Source organism: Phyllobates terribilis, unplaced genomic scaffold (genome assembly GCF_046119375.1).
Source record: "Phyllobates terribilis strain yellow unplaced genomic scaffold, ASM4611937v1 Scaffold_11__3_contigs__length_659146591, whole genome shotgun sequence".
NCBI lineage: Eukaryota > Metazoa > Chordata > Amphibia > Anura > Dendrobatidae > Phyllobates > Phyllobates terribilis.
In genome coordinates this window covers 605,928,303-605,938,304 of record NW_027362771.1, presented here as the reverse complement: position 1 = coordinate 605,938,304, position 10,002 = coordinate 605,928,303, and the positions used below count along the sequence as shown (strand labels likewise).

The following is a 10,002-nucleotide window of genomic DNA, read 5'->3' as shown; positions in this document are numbered from 1 at the left end:
AGAGCTGTTGCTTAGATGTGAACTGCCTCCCGCCATCATAGACACTCCTTTTGATGATGCTCCAGAGGTTCTGAATGGGGTAGAGGTCAGGGGAGCATGGGGGTCACACCATAAGTTTGTCCCCTTTTATGCCCATATCAGCCAGAGATGCAGATGTTTTATGTGCAGCATGAGATGGTGCATTATCATGCAAAAAAATTATCTTGCTGTGAAATACATGGTTCTTCTTCTTGAACCATGGCAGGAAATGCTGTTTGAGAAAATCCACATGCATTATGGAGTTCATCTTTAGCGCCTTCAGGGATCCTAAAGGGGTCGACAATCTCTCTCTCCATGATTCCAGCCCAAAACATTACTCCACCTCCTCCTTGTTGGCGCTGTAGCTGTGTTTACGTGGGGTGTCCATCAACCAGCCATCCTCCACTCCATCCATCTGGACCATCGAGTGCTGCATGGCACTCATCCGTGAACAAAACAGTTTTGAAATCAGTCTTCATGTAATGTTTGGCCCACTGGAGCCGTTTCTGCTTGTGTGAAGTGGATAGAGGAGGTGACAGGATGGAGTATGCACAGCTGCAAACCTCTGAAGGACCCTGCATCTTGTTGTTCGGGGGACGTTGGAGGCACCAGCAGCTTCAAAAACTTGTCTGCTGCTATGACAAGGCTTTTTTGCCGCTGCTCTTTTAACCTGACGTAATTGCCTGTAGGAAAGAGTCCTCAATTTGCCCTTATCAGCACGCACACGTGTGTACTGTGAATCAGCTACATATTCCTTGATTGCCAAGACACTTTATCCTGATCATCGCACAATGTTGATTGTAGTCATGCCTTGACCTAAACACTCCACAATTTGTTGCTTCTCAGCAGCCGACACATCCTTTTTCTTTCCCATTTTGGCAGAAAATGTAGGCTGCTTAATAATGTGAGACAGCCTTCTTAAGTAGTCTTGCCTTTCATTGGACACACCTGCCAAACTAATTAGCACAGGTGTCTGCAATTGCTTACAGTGATATAAAGAGCCCTGACACACATCACCATCAATGAGTTTAACTGACAAACAAACAAATTCTTCCCTTATCACTCCTAAACACTTTTTGCATAATAATTTGGAACACAGTGTACATGTGCTTTTCCACAAAACACCAGTGGTTCACGTAGTGAATCTTACAGTTCTAACTTGCCAACCCCGGTCTGTATGGAGTTGTTCAATAAAGGGCCCAAAATTAAGATAACATAGATGGGAGAGGTCTCTATGAATAGGAATTCCTAAGTATTTGATACCCTGTGAGGGCCAGGCAAAGGGAAAGTTGGACTGGATGGAATCCTATATGGATTTGTCGAGGGAGACATCGAGGGCCTCAGACTTCGCTGCATTGATTTTAAAATTTGACTATTTAACAAAGTGATCTATTTCAGCCATAACAGCATGGATGGATATATGTGATTGAGTGATATATACTAGGACATCATCAGCAAATAGAGAGCACTTGTACTCGGTGCCTCCCACCTCAATCCACCTAATATTGGGGTTATGGCGAATTGATGAGAGCAGGTGCTCCTTCACTAGGATGAATAAGAGAGGGGACAGAGAACATCCCTGCCTTGTCCCATTGGTGATTGTGAAAGGTGATGAAAATGTTCTGACGCGCCCCCTGGGCCTTGGGACACCAAGAGCGGGACCCTTTTTGGTGGATGCTGGTGGTTGTAGTCTACGTGGCGGTGACCCGGTTCTGTGGCTCAGAGCGGTCAAACCAGTGGCGGAACTATTTATGTGGTTTTGATGTTTAAATGTCCGACTACGCCACCCGTGGATTGCGGTCAGAGTGAACCGCCGCTCCAGGGCAGACCGCTGAGGCTGGTGTTGTGGGTGCAGCAGAGCGTAGCATAACTCCCCACGGGAGGAGTATAGCCTCAGGGCAGTGTATGCGGAGGATGGGGGTGATGGTGCAGGGCAGCAGCAGTAACGACACGGAGTCAGTGATGCAGTCCAGGGCCTTTACTCACAGTTCTTATTATCCAGACCACGTCTGCAGGTAACGGCTGCCAACGTCGTACTGTGCTCACCAGGTGAGGGGCTCAGACAACTCCCAGATAACTTTGGAGCGCTTCACAGGACCCTCTTTGTGTGTCCTTTGTCTGGCCTTTCTTACCAACCCGTCTGTCCGGCTGCCTCGGGCCTCCTCTTGGTAAACTTGGCGCCAGTTTCCCTGACCCTATGTGGTGCCTTCCTAGCGGGTGTAGCGAGGGGCTGCGCCACATAAAATGTCACAGCCTCCTGTTTCTAGCTGAGGGTTGTTTCCTGCCTCCACTAGTTTCGGGGACCGGTCTCTCCCTTTGGCCTGACCCCTCCACGCAGGTGGATTCGGGCGTGCGGTGGCGACACGCCCGTCCGCACCCCTGGGATCCCTTCATTCCTCGTTCCTGGAGCCTACTCCGCTCCTCTTCCTTCCTTCTCCCTCTTCCAGGCCTGGGCCTCTTTTACTAGGCCCGCCTCCGGAGCAGAGCTCATGCAGAGCCCCTGCTCCCTGCCACTTCTGCTCAGACTTCTCTGCACTGAACTAAGATGGTGCCCACCTTTTATACTCCCTTCTCAATGCACCCAGGAACTGCTTCATCCCTGCTCCTGCACTACAGGGTTCCCCTTCCTCAGTGTTCCCTCCCCCCACTCCAGCCAGGGACAGGGACTGTTGTGCCCATCTCAGGGGCATATTGGTCGCCCTGCCCCACGGCAATGTGGTGTAATGCATGCAGGTGTCGGGTCCTGATCCACACTCCATCCTTACCTGAGAGTCAGATATCACACCTCTGGGTGAGGTGCAATACCTCTGTAGCAACCGAGCCCTCAGGGTAATACAGTTCCATTTATCTTCAGCCTAGGTGACGTATTGCGATACAGGGCCGTGATTTTTGGCTATAAAAGGGTCCCCTAGACCCCTACCCCAAGCTTTTTAAGAGAATCATATATGGCATGCCAGGAGACTCTATGGAATGCTTTCTCAGCATCCAACGAGAGTATTTAATTACAAATTTTTAACTGCATCTAGCCCAGGAAATACTTTGTGCACAAACCCGGCGACACGGAGGTGGCACGGGCAGAAGCGGACTGAACGTGTCGGCTTCTCACTTTTTGGATTTTAGAAGGGCATGACATGCCTATATCTGTGTCTCCCCCTCCTTTTACTCCTCCACCTCTTTTCTTTTCGCATGACTATATGTACTTGTCACTTTTCCATGTGTTAGTTGTGTCTTCAGAGCAGTTTGTCAGCTTTTGGACACCTTTGAAGTTGTTGTCTATGTGTTTCTATGTGTTTTTGTTTGCCTGCCATTGGTTTTAACGGTGTTCAAAGGTGTTCGACGAACAGTTCGACGAACTGTTCGGCGAACACACGAGTCTTCGACGAACAGAACCGAACTCGAACACTACGGGGGTGGCTCAACACTACTGATAACTACGTTGCTCATGCATAATAACATTTTTTTTTTGTCTAATTAGATATAAAATGTTTTCTGCCACTTATATTATTAGCAAATTTCTGATTTAAATAAGTTTGAGCATCCGTATGAGGTAGAGTGGTCGAGCGGTCTAAGGCGCTGGTTTAAGGCTCCAGTTTCTCTGGAGGCACGGGTTCAAATCCCAACACTCCCAGTATTTATTTGGATCTAATTTTTGCCAAAAATTAGGAAACGGTTGAGGATGTAAAGGGGATTGAGAATTTAGAAGGCAGCGGTCATGGTATCCTATAAATTTGAACTACAAAAGGTGGAAAACCTGCGAAAACTGAGATTTTAAGATTGGACTGCAGAAAGGCAGTTTTAAATGGACTCAGTAAAAAGGAAGGAAAGGTAGGATGTTCTAAAGGAAAGAAATGTCCGTGAAGGATGGGAGATTTTGCTAAATTAAATTCTCACTGCACAATCAGTAACAATCCCGAAAAGAAGGAAGAATGGAAAGCATTTATGGAGAACAGGATGGCTGAATACTGAACTTAAAAGCTTGCTAAAAAGGAACAAAGAAATTAATATCAAATGGAAAGAAGGGTTCATATCTAAAGAAGAATGTAATGCTGTCTGCAGGGAAAGCTGAGCTAGCGTTTGAAGAGCTAAAGCCAGTAATGGATTCAGGCTTGCAAGAGAGACCAAAATCAATAAGAAAGGATTTTGGAAGTAAGTCAAAAGTTAAAGAAAAGCCAAAGATGCTATAGGATTTTTAAAGGATGAAAAGGGTAAAGTGGTCCATAATGATGTTGAGAAGACTGAACTTTTAAATTCCTATTTGGCTTCTGTGTTCTCTAAGAAAGCAAATGTAACATCATGTGATCTTCACTGTCCTGTAGAAGAAAAGGAACATGTGAACAAGTCTTACGTATGAATACTGCATATGAGTGGTCATGTTGGCTTTAGGCATCAGAATTAATTACATAATTTACCATCTATGTTTCATCCATGTCAGTTCAATCAATGATCAACCATTCTCAAAATTTGCCAAAATCAATCTTGGTCAAAAGAAGTCTAACTGCTAGCTCATATCCCTGCTGCCTTTTTAGGGTTATCAATACAGGATGAGCAGAGTGATTAGCAAACATAAACAGAGCCATGCTGCTTCTGCTGCTTTCCAGTAAGTCACCCTAGTGATGAACTCATAGTAACATAGTAACATTGTTTGTAATGCTGAATAAAGACTTGCGTCCATCAAGTTCGACCTGTTAGTTCTGTAATTGCTAAAGTTGATCCAGAGGAGGGCAAAAACCCCAAATGATTTAGCCAATCTTTACCTGAGGAAAAATTCCTTCCCGACTCTGAAACCAGTAGTCAGAATAAATCCCTGTATCAACCTACTATTTTATTTTATTTTTAAGTATACGCTGAAATCTGCCTGGTATCTAGAAATGCATCCAGTCCCTGCTTGAACTGGTGTAGTGAATCTGACATTACCGTCTCCTCACTCAGTGAATTCCATATTCTCACTGCTCTTAGCGTAAAGAACCCCTTCCTATGCTGGTGCTGAAACCTTTTCTCTTCCAGTCTTAGTGAATGCCCTCTTGTTACCGTAATATCCCTCCTTTTGAACAAATCCCAGGCAAGATCTCTATACTGTCCCCTAACATATTTGTACACATTTATTATGTCCCCCCTCAACCTTCTCTTTTCCAGGCTGAATAGTCCTAGTTTTGCCAACCTCTCTGGGTATTGCAGTCCCTCCATTCCCCTTATTAATTTTGTTGCCCTCCTTTGTACCTTTTCAAGCTCATTTATATCCTTTCTATATATTGGGGCCCATAACTGAGCACAGTATTCCAAGTGTGGTCTGACCAGTGCTTTGTACAGTGGAAGAACAATGTTCTCATCCTTTGCAGCTATACCTCTTCTGATACATCCCTCTACCCTGTTTGCCCTTACAGCAGCGGCCTGACTTTGGGCACTCCAATTTAGTTTGTTATCAATCAAGATGCCCAAGTCCTTCACCATCTCTGAATTCCCCAATGATTTCCCATTCAGTGAGTACTGGTGACTTCCATTTTTCCTTCCAATATGTATGACCTTACATTTCTCCTCGTTAAACCTCATTTGCCATTTATTGCTCCTCCTACCCAGCTTATCCAAATCCCTCTGTAGGTCTGCACTGTCCACTTTTGTATTAATTGTTTTACATAACTTTGTGTCATCTGCAAATATTGATATTTTACTATTTATCCCGTTGACTATGTCGTTAATAAAGATATTAAATAACATTGGGCCTAGTACAGACCCCTGTGGTACCCCACTAGTGACGCTTACCCAATCTGAGTATATTCCATTTATAACTACCCTCTGCCTTCTATCCTTTAGCCAGTTAGCTACCCACTTGCAGACATTTTCCCCAAGCCCCATCATTCTCATTTTGTATACCAACCTATTATGTGGCACGCTATCGAACGCTTTTGAGAAGTCGAGATACACGACATCCACTGGTTCCCCCTGATCTACTCGAGAGCTAAACTCCTCGTAGAAGTCAATCAGGTTTGTTTGGCAGGAGCGATTCCTCATGAATCCATGTTGGTTCGGGATTAAAAGATTATTAGCATCAAGATGCTCCGTAATTGCCTCTTTAATGAAGCTTTCAAACATTTTGCCCACAACGGACGTCAGACTCACCGGCCGATAGTTTCCGGCATCACTTTTCGCTCCCTTTTTGAATATTGGCACTACATTCGCCTGTCGCCAATCAAGTGGTACAGACCCAATCTCAACAGAGTCCTTAAATATAAGATATAATGGTCTGTCTATCACATTACTTATTTCCCTTAGTATCCGTGGGTGTTTGCCATCAGATCCTGGTGATTTGTTTATTTTAATGTTACTGAGGCGTTTCTGTACCCCAGTTTGGGTTAGATTAGTCATACTTAGTGGAGGATTAAGCTTGTCACTTCTCATTTCTCCTGTTAGTTCTATTTCCTTTGTGAAAGTTGTCGAAAAAAAATTATTTAATAGATTAGCTTTATCCACATCTTTCTCTATGATTTTGCCTTCTTCACTTTTTATCGGTCCAATATTATCCAATTTAATCCTTTTACTATTTATATACGTAAAGAGCAGTTTGGGATTTGATCTACTTTCCCTAGCAATACGTTTCTCTGTTTCCTCCTTCACTATTTTTATTTGTTTTTTACAGGTTCTTGTTTTTTCCTTGTAACACATTAGTGCCTCCTTACTGTTTTCCTGTTTTAATCTCTTGAATGCCTCTTTTTTGCTATTTAACGCCCCTTTTACGTTCTTGTTCAACCATATTGGTTTCCTCTTATTTCTGGCCCTTTTATTCCCATACGGTATATACCTCTCGCACTGAGTATTCAGAATTCTCTTGAAGGTTTCCCATTTACTATTCGTATTCCATTGATTAAGTACTTTGTCCCAGTCAATAAGTTGAAGGTTTTCTATCAGCTGATCAAACTTCGCCCTCCTAAAGTTTAATGTTTTTGTTGTTCCCTTATTGATAACCCTACTGAAGGGCATTTTGAAGTCGATAATATTATGATCGCTATTACCTAGGTGCCCCCCTATCTGTACCTCAGTTATTCTATCAGGCCTATTAGTCAATATTAAGTCAAACACAGCCATCCCTCTCGTTGGTTCCTGCACTAGTTGGGAGAGATAATTATCCTTAATATTTGTCAAGAACCTTTTTCCTTTCTGAGATCTACAGGTTTCTGTTTCCCAGTCAATATCCGGGTAGTTGAAATCCCCCATTACAATCACTTCATTATGTTTTGCTACTTTGTCTATTTGTCCTAATAGCAGATTCTCATTCTCCTCTGTTATATTTGGTGGCTTATAGCAGACCCCCAGTAATATTTTATTATTATTTTTTGCCCCCTCTATCTCTTCCCACATGGACTCGACCCCCTCTTCTCCCTCTCCTATATCTTCCCTTAGTCTGGGATTTAGACATGACTTTACATATAAGCAGACTCCTCCGCCTTTCCCCTGTTTCCGGTCCCTTCTAAATAAACTATAATCTAATAAATTTACCGCCCAGTCGTAGCTATCATCTAACCAAGTCTCTGTTATACCAACGATGTCATACCTCTCCTCCGATATAAGCGCCCGCAGCTCATCCGCCTTATTGGTCAGGCTTCTTGCATTGGTCAGCATGCAAGATAAAACTTTGGGGTTATTTAGCATCCTATTCTTCTCTAACGATCTAACTGTACTATCCCCACCCCCCTCTCCTCCCTCATTATATTCACTTCTCCCCTTCCCCCTTGCTTGCCTCACATCCCACCTATCTCCTTGGTTCCCCCCCGTCTCTAGTTTAAAAACTCCTCCAACCTATTAGCCATCTTCTTCCCCAGCACCACTGCACCCTCCCCATTGAGGTGCAGCCCGTCCCTACGGTAGAGCCTGTAGCCGACCGCGAAGTCGGCCCAGTTCTCTATGAACCAAAACCCTTCTGCCTTGCACCAACTCTTTAGCCACTTAGTCACCTCCCTAACTTCCCGTTGGCACTCCTGTGTGGCTCGCGGCATTGGTAGTATTTCTGAGAAAACTACCTTGGAGGTCCTTGTCCTAAGCTTCCAACCTAGGTCCCTGAAATCATTTTTAAGGACCCTCCATCTACCACTCACTTTGTCATTGGTGCCGATGTGGACCATGACCTCTGGGTCTTCGCCAGCCCCACCCAGTAACCTGTCAACCCGATCCGCGATGTACCGGACTGGAGCGCCAAAGAGGCAGCACATCGTTCGGCGATCCCGGTCTTTGTGACAGATTGCCCTGTCTGTCCCCCTAATAATAGAGTCACCCACTACCAGAACCTGTCTTGCCTGCCCTACACTTCCCCCCTCCCCCTCATTATTGGAGCATACACTCCCCCGGCGGTCAGAGGATCTGTCGTGCTCCAATAATGCCGGTACTGAACAAGCCTTCAGATACTTCTTCCCTCTATCCCTCCTACCTGCTATCCAGCTCCCTGCCTGTCCAGCCTGCACTTCTCCTCTATGCTCCACCCCCAGTATTGACCCATTGAGTGTCTGCTCGGTGAGCAGCAAACTCCGTTCCATGTTGTCGATGCTCCTCAGTATCGCTATCTGAGCACTTAGATCCAGAATTTGGGCTTCCAAGTGCACGATATGCTCAAATCTCTCGCAACAGTATGGATCCTCGAGCGGTTGCTCACGGAATGCATACATTGCGCAAGATGTACACTGCACGGCTCTGGCCAACATGGACGTCAATCTAAATATGGGGATACAGTCAGTATATATATACAGGTACAAAACACAATTATTTATATATAGGTGTATGGACGGGGATCAATTAGGGATGTGCAAGTGTATCAATTAGATATCGGCAGGCGATCAGTTAAGTATGGACGGGGGATCAATAAATTATCAAGTATGGACGGGGGAATCAGCTAAGTAGGTCAGGTGGATTAATTAAGTAAAAAGTAAAGTAAAGAAAGAATGAAATACAGTCAGAAATTCAGTCCTAAGTCCTCCCTTCAAAACTCCCTGAATACAAAGTCACTGAAAAACAAGTCACACACTTACTTTCGTTCGCACTTACGCTCCGGACACACGCAGCTCGTTCACACTCGCAAGCTAAGATATTTAGAGAGGTTTTTTTTTTTTTTTTCCTTTTCCAGCAATGTACCCTTCACCTCAATGCACTTCCATTGAGTGCTCTGCACTGCTGTATAATGTCTTCCTTGCTGCTGCTTCTGATTATCTGTTACGTACAGGCAGGGGTGTATGAATCCTTCATGTTTAAGTGTCCTGTATATGGGAGATCATAGCAAGTAATCTATACCACCTAATTCAGTGATATCTAAAAATTAGCGGATGAGCCCACAGAGGAAAGATTAGTTAAATATCTGGATACAAGTCATATGTTTTGTAAAACGGTGCCCCAGAGTCAATGTACAAACAAATCCCTGATAACTACGTTGCTCATACATAAGAACATATGTATTTTTGTCTTACTAGATATACGTTTTCTGCCACTTGTATCATTAGCAAATTTCTGATTTAAATAAGTTTGATCATCCGTATGAGGTAGCGTGGCCGAGCGGTCTAAGGTGCTGGATTAAGGCTCCAATCTCTCTGGAGGCGTGGGTTAAAATCCCACCGCTGCCATTACTTACTTGGATCTAATTTTTACCAAAAATTAGGAAACGGTTGAGGAAGTAAAGGGGATAGAGAACTTAGGAGCCAGCGGTCATGTTATCCTATAATTTTGAACTACAAAAGGAGGAAAACCTGCGAAAACTGAGAATTTAAGATTGGACTGTAGAAAGACAGTTTTTAATGGACTCAGCAAAAAGGAAGGAAAGGTAGGATGTTCTAAAGGAAAGAAATGTCCAGGAAGGATGGGAGATTTTGCAAAATTAAATTCTCACTGCACAATCAGTAACAATCCCGAAAAGAAGGAAGAATGGAAAGCATTTATGGAGACAAGGATGGCTGAATGCTGAACTTGAAAACTTGCTAAAAAGGAACAAAGAAATGAATATCAAATGGAAAGAAG

General features: G+C 44.1%; 1 non-coding gene across 1 annotated transcript; it reads left to right on the top strand.

Moving 5' to 3' along the window:
* The first annotated feature begins 9,529 nt into the window (after positions 1-9,529).
* Positions 9,530-9,611, top strand: TRNAL-AAG (transfer RNA leucine (anticodon AAG)). The gene has a single exon. It is a non-coding gene; the product is annotated as a tRNA-Leu (tRNA).
* The last annotated feature ends 391 nt before the right edge of the window (positions 9,612-10,002 follow it).